Source organism: Bidens hawaiensis, unplaced genomic scaffold (genome assembly GCF_021521415.1).
Source record: "Bidens hawaiensis isolate Kalapana, Puna unplaced genomic scaffold, B.hawaiensis_p1.1 tig00004234_1, whole genome shotgun sequence".
In the NCBI taxonomy this organism is placed as follows: domain Eukaryota; kingdom Viridiplantae; phylum Streptophyta; class Magnoliopsida; order Asterales; family Asteraceae; genus Bidens; species Bidens hawaiensis.
This window is the reverse complement of record NW_027491252.1, coordinates 2,102,717-2,115,120: the sequence shown is the minus strand read 5'-3', so window position 1 is coordinate 2,115,120 and position 12,404 is coordinate 2,102,717. Positions and strand designations below refer to the sequence as shown.

At 34.2% G+C, this 12,404-nt stretch overlaps 1 pseudogene across 1 annotated transcript; it reads right to left on the bottom strand.

Annotated features, from left to right (window-relative positions):
- Positions 1 to 1,871: 1,871 nt before the first annotated feature.
- Positions 1,872 to 7,029, bottom strand: LOC143625768 (uncharacterized; annotated as a pseudogene). The gene is made up of 5 exons (XR_013152327.1): positions 6,648 to 7,029; positions 5,405 to 5,683; positions 5,166 to 5,303; positions 2,565 to 2,877; positions 1,872 to 2,314 (listed from the first exon to the last, which is right to left on the bottom strand). The product of XR_013152327.1 is annotated as an uncharacterized LOC143625768 (transcript).
- Positions 7,030 to 12,404: the final 5,375 nt, after the last annotated feature.

Here is a 12,404-nt window from a genome sequence, read left to right as displayed (position 1 = left end):
ATCATCTGACAAGATAGAGATCTCATAAAATGTATCAGGAAGATCATCTTGTGGAACATCATCATAATTAGTACCAAAAGACCTTGGAGGTAGAAATTGATCTTCTAAGTAAGCACGTACCAAATATTCATCAGGTTGATCAACTATTGGAGTAAAAGAGTTAAATAGACTATCATAGTTGAACATCCCATCAGGCCCTACCAACGGGAGGAGTGGTGTATCGTTGACAATCGACATGGTACCACTCTCCAAAACAACCCTAAGTAAAATTAAATACTCATTTCTTAGATGATGCATACCCCAAGAAATAACCTTCAATTGATTTTTCTTCGAATTTTCCCGCATCTTTCTTCAACATAGTACCAGGACACCAAATGGTTCCAAATACTTTAAATTAGGCTTTCTTTTGTTCAGAAGCTCAAAACTTGTCTTTTGTAACTTCTTCACAGTCATAACACAATTAAGCGTGTAGCAAGCAGTATTCACAGCTTCATTACAGAATTAAACAAAAAGTTTAGAATCTGCCAATATTGTTCGTGCAGCTTCAATCAGTGTTCGATTCTTTCTTTCAGCAACACCATTCTGTTGAGGTACATATGGAGAACTGTATTCTCGATGATTTCCTTTCTGAATGAAAAAGAAATCCAATACAGTATTTTTACACTCCGTACCATTATCACTTCGAATTCGTCTCACCTTGTGTTTATACAGTGATTCGATCTTTGTGATTAGGTTTTGAATAAGAACTGGTGTCTGATCTTTTGAACTCATAAATAACACCCATGAATATCTTGAATAGTCATCAGTGACCACTAGACAATACCAATCTCCAGCAATACTCACACGATTCACAGGATCAAACAAGTCCATATGAAGTCGTTCCAAAGGAGTATCAATGGAGTTAATTAACTTAGATGGGTGAGACTTCTTATGTTTGCCCTTTTTGCATGCAACACAGTGATCGGTCAGTTTGAAGTGTTTCAAGAAGACCCCATCAACCAAGTCATTTTCCATAAGATAGTTCATCTTTCTAACATGAATGTGACCCATACGTCTGAGCCACAGAATCGAGTCTTTCTCAGTTGCCTTAGAGACAAAACACGTTTCAACAGAAGTGGTTACCTTAGAAGTCATATTTAGAACATTAATATCATTTGATCTAGGAGATCGCATAACTACCATATCCTCAGGAATAACAAAACCTGGTTTAAGTATAATGCACTCCTTATCATTAAATACGTCCATGTACTTCTTATCACAAATTTGAGACACGCTCAAAAGATTGTGATCCACTTTATCACAATAATTAACCTTCTCAAATGTAATCTAACCATTTGAAACATCACCTTCTTTTGCGATCATTCCACCCGAATTACCCGCAAACATGACATACCCTCCTTGAATATTCTTGACATTTGTTAAAAGGATGATATTTCCGGTAATATGACGAGAGCATCCACTACCCATAATCCAGTTTTCACCAGATATAGTCTTGGATGAACTCTGCACACAAATGAAAAAGATTAGTTGAAGCAATGATTCCAGCCCGTTCCTTCAACCATGAGAAGAGCTTGTGATCCTGAAGCTTGAGAAGAACTACCTCCAGAAGGTTTTTCAGAAGAATCATTACCCTTTTTCCCAGAATTTCTATCTTGATTTCGAGGTCCATTATACTCCTTCTTCACCTTTCTAACAATCATAGCCATATTCCATTTAAGATCCATTAACTCCAAATCATCTGGATCGATTTGGTCATAGTCTTCATCAGTCAACTCACTTGTAGCAATCTTACTCCCAACCAAATTTTCATAAGATGTCATAAACACATAAAGAAAAGCAAAATTATGTTCAGCTTCCTTCATATTCACATTTTATGGTGTAGTGAAATTATTGGAAGTGGTTGATCCCTCAGAATTATCATTAACCCCAGAAGCCATGAAGCATACGTTATGATCACTATAAGAAGATGATCCTTCATGTGAAGTTTGAGTAAGAAATGCAGTGATTGGAGCAACTGAACTACTCAAAGGCAAGCAACCACCATACAATGTTGGGTCTTGAGTTTCTTTTGATGACTTTTGGCATTTTAGGTCATAATCTCTATCTTCAATCTTTTGCATGAATTCCATTGTTGTTAAATCTTCATTCTTGAAGTAATTGTTTTCTTTAATCACCATGGGAAATGTTGAATATGAACTCGGTAAAGCATTCTTTACTGTATCAATCTTATTAGATTCACATGGTTCCATTTTCAACTTGTTCATCTCAGCAATAAGATGATTAAGTCTAGTGGGCATCTCTTCAACAGTCTCACCTTTAAATAAATTAAAGTTTCTAAATTGAAACTTCAACATCACTTTCTTCATTTCTTCTGTATTTCTCATACTTCTCATCTTGATGTGTGAACCAATGATGCACATATCTTAATACTCCTTACTTGATGAAAGATGTTATCAGGCAATGCCATAGTCAAAGTATAGTAAACTTTAGTTTCAATCTCTAAAGCTTTCTTTTCTTCTTGTGAATATTGAGAAAAGATTTTGGAGTAAAACGCGTAGTTTCACTTTCAATCGTAGGAACTGTATAGACATCATCAAGACATCGAGAACAGTCAGGATGCACAGAACCAAGATGTGCTCGAAAACGTGGTTCCCATTTAGCGTGATGGAGGAGGGTTCGGGTGTTGTGACATGTGGCAACGGGGATGTGTTGGAGTAACATTTGTAATATGGAACCCGTAGCTTCGAAGTACTCAACCGCACACTAGGTGATCGGGTAGGGTTTGGCTAGTCCGGCACCCACCCAGAATTCGTCACTGGAAGCTGTGTCCCATGACCATGCTCCTAACTGGACCTTCATGTTGATGTTGGCCCTAGCCTTCATGGCAATTGAGATATGTTAGTTCCTGTTTGTGCTAGAAAAAGACGTACAAAGCATTGTTGTCACAACTTGTGAACGAGTAGACCCGGCTTAGCTTGTTTTACTGAAATGTGAGCTCAAGCTCAGCTTGTGAGTAGTCAGGTAAATCTTTAATGTTTACAAGGGAACCAAGCCAACTCGTTTACAAATGACTAGTTTTCGAACAAGCTTTTCTGAAGTATTTGAAATCATATTATTTGTATAGAGTAGTGGTAAGATAGAGATATTGGATAATTAGTTAAAAGGTAAATTTGCACTTTTCTTTTTATAAATTTACCCAAAATTGCAGGTTAGATTTTTAACTAAGGTAATTACAAAGAACGTCCTTTATTTGAATAGTTATAACACTTTATGTACTTTTCACTAAATGCGGTTATCTTTTTCTCTTACACCTAATCATGCGCATTGCACACGAGGGTATCTTGGTCTTTTGGGACAAATCACTCTATGATCTCCGATCCTTCGAATTAGTGGTAGTTATCGACATGGGTTGAACATATCTTTTAGGGTAAATGGCTCTACGATCAACTTAGAGCATGTTTGGGATTGAGCTTAAAAATGCTTATTGTCTTATTGGTTTTTTCAAAAAGTCATTTTGAAAAGCGGCTTTTAGAAAACTGTTTTTTAACTCTTTCAAAAAGCTAAAATAAAAAAAATTTGTAATTGTCACACATTTTTAAGCTATGGCATAAAAAATTACTTGATAAATATATGTTTCAGTTTCCTTTTTAGTCAACAAAATACTCTATTGTGCATTACATATTAATGATTTAACAAAAAAAAATTTAACGTCTAAAAAGAAATAATTTGTAACATATTTTTACATATTAATAACTTAACAGAAAATTTTAACGTCTAAAAAGACATAATTTGTAACATTTTTTTTTAATTAAAGACGTTCTTCGTAATTACTTTAGTTAAAAAACACATGTAATTTATGGTAAATCTAAAGGACGAGACCTGTAATTTACAAGTTAAAACAGATCATCTTTGTATAGGTACACCGGGTTGACTTAAAATACTTTTTAAAATTTTTTATTTTCAGATTTAATTAGCAGCAATTACATGTAGCACGACTACCAAATAATACAACCCTAAATAATATCTTAATGGACAATATTCCTGTCATTGCCAGCTGGAAATAAGCCAATAACTTGTACCTTGTAGTTCTGTATTTGTTTATTTTATGTAGGGACAGTTAATATTTTAGGAACAACTCTGACGAATTTAGTAGGTACTTGGTGACATGTTTTGGACATTTTTTTCTTTTACATGTCAATTGGCAGTGAAGTAAATTAATATCCACCAAAGTAAAAAAGATAAGATGTGTAATTCGTTGCACTGCTCTGAATACCAACAACCAACAATCGGACAAATGTGTTTCTGATTTTCTGGTGAACCATTATGATGCAATCGTCATAAGTTTCAATGGCTACAAACGTCGACCTGTTCTACGGTCGTTGTAATAAAGATTTAAAAGGGCCCCGGAATCTTTACAAGATAGTTGTCTAAAGGAGTTGTATCTGATATTGGGTATACTTAAACTTGGTTTTCCTTATAATCCAGACACAAGTTAATGCTACTATGGAAATTATATCAAACTATTAATATCATAAGTCTAAGACACTAAGCAAAGTAAACCGTCCTGTCAGAAGAGATATTGGGGTGTACATGGGTTGGTTTATGTCAGTTTTGGGTTCAAACCAAAACAAAAAACCGAAGCCTTAGTCTGAGTTTTTGAAAAGTTCAGTTTCTGTATTTTGGGTTTCGATTTAGGTTCCATTCGGTTTTTTTATTGTGTGTTTTACCATTTGAACTTGATTATTTTGGGCCAAAAAAATAATTGGAACAAGTTACATTTTGGACCTAAACCTTTTTGTTCATTAATGATTAATTAATTATTATATATTTTAACTTAACATCAAAAATTAAAATGAAAATTCATATGTTCAGTTCGGTTCGGCTTTTTCGGTTTTAATTATATGCAAAACCACAACCGAACTGAAAATTTGGTTTTTAGGAAAACATAAAATCAAAACCTTCAGTTTTTGTTTGGATTCAGTTATTTTAGTTCGGTTCTTTCAGTTACGGATTGGCTAGCTCGATCAATTACTTTGTAAATTCTTTTTCGAACGAACTGGCTATGAATGAGAGGAGAACTACACTATTTGTTAAATTCTTAGAAAATAACTTCACATTTAAAATTTTAAAAAAATGTTATAATCAGAATTGGATTAGAGGATTACCTGTAACAGCCGACGAACAACAGCAACCTGTCTACTAACAACCGCTGCCACAAGCGGTGTGCAGTTAATATTTGTATGAAGAGCAGGCTTTGATGAGCACAACAGCACTCTAGCAGATGCATTTATATCCTCACCACACTGTCATCACAAATCAGAAACACATTGAAATAGTGATTAGTTATCTTAATTACTTAATTATAATAAAAAAGTCAACAACTGACACATTATGTTTTATTTACCTTCAAAAGAGCATCAACCACATATACAAACCCTCTGCAACATGCAGTGACAAGTGCATAAACAGCAACATTGGGCCTAATGATATCAGAAGCCATTAGCAAGTTGATAAATATCCCGTCTCGCCCATGACAGCTGGCAACTAACAAAGCTTCCTCACACGACTGTTGAGATGCACCAGCTTTGAGTAAGATCTCAAAGATCTCAAGGTGGCCCTCTCGTACAGCTGCCGTCAATGCAAGGCCTCTAAATAGTTTCTGATTCACATCGGCTCCACGGCTCTGTCGTTTACCAAAATATCAACAACAAAACAAATTGTCATGTCGCAAAACATATAATACCAACAATAATAATAAAGCCCCACTTGAGATTATGAGCATAGTATTCTTTCATTTGTATTTTTTCATAAATGCAGATCACAATATTTTTTAATAGTATATGATAGACACTATATGATGGGCATATTCACTGATCCCATGAGGTGCCGTAGCGTTTATAGTTTATACATGCACGTCTACTTATTCACCTAATGGAGCAATTATTAATTCAAATATTCAGGTTACAAATCAAGTTATAAACTATAAAATCCAAATATAGTCAGATTATTTCTCAATCACACTTGTAAACTTTAACTTTTTGGTGTTGAAGGTTCTAAAGGAAAATTGATACAGAATTTGCTTTTGCCTAGATTTGCACCTTACTTTACACCTGTTGACCGCAGAATACTAGTTCTGTTTCTGAATCAGTTTGTGTTGGCTTCTAATATGCAGCTTCACATTTTAAGATGAAACTCACCATTAAAACACTAATATCAAGTTGCGAAGACTTAATTAACGCACTGACTGCTTCAATTTGCATATCAAACTCGTTGTGCATACAGATAAATCCTAAAATCTTTGCAAACGACTCATGTGTTGTAACTTATAAGCATCAATTCCAGCCCTAAATCGATGATCTGGCTGTAAACATTCGAAATGACTAACGCAAATAGTTGCAGAAGTCACTAGGCTCTGCCAACTCGGTTGACCTGGGAGTTACAAGTGCTCGGCCTTGGACAGGGTGAGTTTTACAAGCATAACTATTCGACATGCTGATACGCATTTTCTATGACACTAATCAAAACTATTTAAAATAAAATAAAAGAATTTACAAGCATAACCATAACTGCGGAGATTAAAATAAAATAAAACTATTTACAAGCTATGATCCGATTTAGAAACTTGAAACAATTTGAAAACTGCATACCAGTAACTTTCTGACGAGCGTCACATTTCCAGTATGAGCAGCAACGAACAAAGGCGTGACGTCAGATTTAAACTCAGAGCACTGAAACCGCACCACATTCTCCGACTCATCATCTCCGCACTGAACCTCCGCCGTACGAAAGTTCAACGTAACAGCGCCGACGAAGTTGACGTCAACGTAGGGGTCGTGAATGCATTCAAACGCCGAGTTTACGTCGCCGGATGACGTGGCTTCAAGGAGGCGGTTAGATACTTCCGCCTCGTAGTCGACTGGAAACACCTGCTGTTTGGCCGGAGAGTGACCGAAGACCATCATGCTCGGTGAAGGAAAAAGTGTGTGTGTCGTGTGATCGTTAGTTACTTATTTATTATTGGGAGTGGTTTGTGTGTTTCTCTCTCTTGGGTATTAAGTTTAAAAAATTGAATGATGTGAGCGCCAGAGAGTGACAATGAGAAGAGGGTGAAGTGGTATTGGGAGAGGGGTGGGATTAACTTTAACCACGGTTAAAAGCATTTGTCCGCACCTCTTTTAAGAAGAAGAAGAAGAAGAAGAAGAAGAAGAAGAAGAATCACCTTCTTTTTATAAACAAGCCCATATTTTTAAAAGCTTAATTATATTAAAATTTAAAAAATTAAGTGAAATTCATGTCGCCACTCAATGTCAACATAAAAAAAAAGATAAAAGGATTTAATATGTGAAACAAAAAAGAAAAAGACTAAAAATATATGGTAAAACATTTAATTTAATTAAATATGAAAGTTGAGTGATCTAATTGGAACAATTTTGAAAATTAGTTACTATTATATGAAATACCCGTTTTTTAAATTATAAAAATTAGAGACTCGATTTTATAAAAATCGTAAAAACTACATAAAATTTGTATGGAGTGCATGAAGGTAGGTATATAGTGTGTATATATTTATTAATTCTCGTAGCTATCTAATTGATAATGGTTATGTTGTTGCACACATCTGTACATGTGAATGACTAAAGGGTTGCATCTCATGTGAGTGAAGAGATCTCCTCCTTGAGTCTTATCACTAAGGACCCACAGTTGTCGTCGTGACAAACCTTCAGTGCGTGAGAGTTAGTGTTTGTTTAGGAATGGGGTTAAGCCTTAAAGACATGAGTAAATGTGTTGGGTTCTATATTTTAGACTGACGCATCGAATCATTATTTGTTTACATTAAGTATTAATTTCAAGTCGACGACGAGTAAATAACGAGTAACTGAAGAATTTCGGGTGAATTAAATGGGTTTTATGATATTTCATTGGTTCTTCACCAAGGGCGGAAGGCTTGAAGACCATGACACTTAGGCTAGTATAAATAGATGATTAGCTCATATGTTTTAGTTCATGTGTGTGAACGGGAAGTTTCCCCTCGGGAAGAGCTCTCCCGGGTTGGCGAGCGTTCATGTGTATGTATAAGTGTTCTTCATGTAACTATTCGTTATGAAAGCATGCAACTACATTGATCTAAATTATGTTTCAATTGCAATTGTTCATCTTATTATCAATTGTGATTGAATCAAACTCTCTACAATCGTCCATATCTTTCAAGAGAGAATACATGTAGATTGATCCTAGATCCAAGCTCATTTATCACTGTTTTACACCCTTTCGCACCGAGGCTCAGTTTGTCAATTGGTATTAGAGAGAGGTTAACCAAATCATTCAGTTTAACTGCTGAATTTGTTTCAATTCGCTTTTGAATTTTCCATGGACGCTAAGCTATGAAGTTCGTTGAAGTTTTTTGGGTTTTTGGATGAAATTTGATGATTCGGAGCTAATTTATGTGAATTGATGATTGAGTTGATTAGTTCGAAGATTCAACATCCTTTTCATGATTATATGTTCAGATTAATGATAGACTGGCGATTTTAAGATGATTTGATGATATTTCAATGTTCAATTACATGTAATCAACATTTAATTTCAGATCTTAGGTATGTTTGTTCATAAAAAGTAAAAAAAACATAGAAATTAGGCAAAAATTGATAGATTATTGATGATTTGAGGATGATTACAAGTTCTTATTCAAGTTTAAATTTCTAGAACTCGAGAAGATGTTGATTCAAATTTATCACGAGCAGATTAACGAGCAGACTCTATGTGTTCTTTTATGAGTACATAACGTGTATTCGAGCTGACAAAGTGTGTGCAGATCATTCATCGCCAATGATGTATATAAAAATATACATCCTTTTAGCATCAAATAATCTCTAAAAACTGCAACTTCTATCACATAATATAACACAAATAACTACTTATCTTATTAAAATATATTTTCAGGTAAACTCAAGCCTTAAACGAAGAAACAAGCAAAAAAGCCAAAGAAAAATGAAAGAAAATACAAGAAAGCCTCTAAACACGCCCCCATGCCCCCTGGACACGCCCCTATGCTTCTCTATGCAAGAAAAGACAAAAATCTGCAAAAAAAGACAAACTACTGGACACTAAGGCACGGGGTCGTGCTTCAGAAAGCATGGGATCGTGGTCACCTTTAAGAAAATACAAAAGAAATTTAGTAGATCACCAAAAGCACGAGGTCGTGCCTCAGGAAGCACGCCCCCGTGGTGAGTCAGCATGTATAATCTGACAAAGCATTTAACGCGACTAGACACAGGGGCGAGCCTCTTGAGGCACGGGGCCATGCTTGCCTCTCCAGACTGCCTATAAATAGAGGAGCATGTTGCATTAATCAAGTGTGCTTGAAGAAAAGTTCCATACGGGTTTCTCTTATAAAAACACTCACATTACACTCATATTGAAGATCTTGTGAAGAGTTTGAAGGCTTGGAGGTTACCATCATCCATCATCATCATAATCATCATCCATCACCCTTGAAGAGAGAAGATTCATCCAACATTTGGTTAGATTGTTCTAGTTTGATCATGTGTTTGTTATCTTCATCTCTTTTAATGTTCATAACTATGCTCATTATGAGCTAAACTCCATTTACCATCTAAAATCTATGAAGAAGCTTTATTTTACTTGCTGATTATGTTGAACATGTAATTTAGTTTGGTAAAGTACATGGTTATTTTGCAATTATCCTTTGATGAAGAAATGCTTTATCACTTTAACTCAATACATCAAGGTTGATGATTAACAATCATTCATGTTCACTCATGTTCTTAGAGACTAGAAAAGGGAAAAAGAATACCTTGATACATTATTCAAGATAAAACATGGATCCTTATATTATACTTAGAAATGATGAGATATAAGTTATGATCTATTTCTCTAGTATAATTCTAAAATAAAGTTGCTAACATGATTGCTTAGGTTATCATGCTAGTTTAAGAAATCATATGTTAATGGAATGTGTAACTATAACCTAATTAAATCAACCAAGGGGAGGTTTTGTGAGTTAACTACAACCACCCAAAGTTTTTAGGATTGGTATTTGAGAAATCGAAGTAAATCCTAATCGTTCTATTTTACCAAACTACTTGTCTAATTAAATTGGCATTCTCGTGGTAGTATGATATTAAGCAAAGGATGGACTTGAAAATATGCATACTACTTTCTTTTATGTCATAGAATATGTTCACTTAGAAATGAGGGACTATTCTATCATATACTTTTAAGCCAAGTTTATCACATGTTTACTTTTATAATCATCAAGAAATAATGGAGTGGATTCTTGATCTTAGATGGTAACCTTCATATAATTGAATTACTCATTTAGAATTTCTTTTCTTGTAACCTATATATATATATATATATATATATATATATATATATATATATATATATATATATATATATATATAAGTACTTCTATTTCATAAAAAGTTTAAAAATCAACCCCAAAATGATTAAATTCTCCGATTGAAGTAATCAGAAGATTCATTATTAGAAACATTTGTGTCCACAGATCGATACTTGGTTCTTACAAATACTATTCTACATATACGATAGGTACACTTGCCTATTTTGTGTGTGTTTAGTCTCAGTAGAAATCATTTTTATAAATTTAAAACACGATCTTGTGAGAAAGCTAAAGTCCTCATTCCAACCATTTTAACAACCCTGCAATCACCACATCAGGCAACATTTTACAACCAGATATTGCTATGTGTTCAAGTAGTAAATATTTCATGAACAAATATGAGCTCTTGATATGGCTCGAACACTTGTTGTTGATTTGATTGTTCTTTACGATAGGTGCAGTTTGTTCAAATAGATGAAACACTCTTATTCGGATTGTGGTTGTAAATTTTTATAAGCATGTTGAGCTGATTACACGAGCTGTTAAGGGTAGCAAATTTTGCGGGGGTTGTAAAATATTTCAAAAGTTTATTATGATTAGATATAATTACTCACGAATACCAGCTGCACAATTTTATTTACAAATGCATAAGGTAAATCGGATGTTTCTACAATTTATTTTGTTGCATAGAGTTCAAGAAGTTCAGATGCTAATATAATCATTAAGTAACGGGTAGCTACTGATATGATTTAATGAGTGCAGAATATGTGAACTTTTCAGACCAAGGGTAGTTTTGTAATTTCAGTAGTGATACAAGTGGTTCAGCATATGTTACAAGCTGTTAATGCAGTCTATGAAGGGGTATTTCACTAATTTTGCAGTTGATACGTGATTTAAATGCAAAAAAATAAGTGCTCGGTGGTAGAAAAGCTAAGTCATGAAGCCTCAAGTACTTAATGTTTCTTACGAGCACTTAATTATTGCTCACGAGTACTTATGTTTTTATTCTAAGTTTAAGTGTTCGTGAACAAATTAAGTTTTCATGAATAACTTACAAGGTGATCAGAATTTTTTCTAATTCTAAGTGTTCGTGAACAATTACAAGTATTTGGAAGAAATATTTTGGTACATTTTGATGCAGTTGACTTTCAAAAGTCAAACAAGCCAAGTTGAGGAAAGGGTTTATTCTCGCTTAACCATTGATTTTTTAACCATACGTTCTTCGTGAAAGATGTTTGCCCAAGTATGATTGACCATTTCAGAGTATTTTTCTGGCTAACTCGGTTTTTGATTGTATTGGGTCAACAAGGTGCATTTTGGTCATTTTTAAAGATTTTTAAGCAAAAAGAGGTAAAAATTCACCAACGAGTAAAGTTCTAAAATCAACCCTAAGGTTTGGTCAATTATGTGAATTTCGTCACAATACTTTTTGTGCAACTAGACCATCGAGGTTTCCCACTTTCAGCCAATTACATCAAAATCGTTAACTTCGTTTAATTTCATCATTATAATAAGGGTAAAACTGACTTGTCACACCCTGACCAAAGGCTGCGGAACATGAGAGGGTGCAACGGATTGCTCAAGAACACAAGACACTATTAAAGTGACAATATTTAAACAACTCATTCATTTCATTTAATCATCAAAAGTAACACAACCCGTTCATACAAAATAACACCGAATATAAGAATTTAATTGTTCATTTTTCTAATAACCTAAGAAGACTCAAAATAAGATAGCATCTTCAAAATCCAATCAACCAATAATCAAACCAGTAACAATGCATAAATTATAATTTGTCAACACGTAAGTTGGTGAGCAATTTCATAGTTTTGAGTATATATAATATGAGGCAAAATCCACAACTCGTATATGAGACTATAAATAAAAGCAACAATTGCGGTATATAAATTATAAATAAATGAGGATCCTTTATAATCGGTAACAACCAACATACACGGATAATGAGGCCCTATTATACTAGCATAAGACTAAAGTAGTTAGGGGTGCGTATGATCATACTTATTGAGGCTCAACA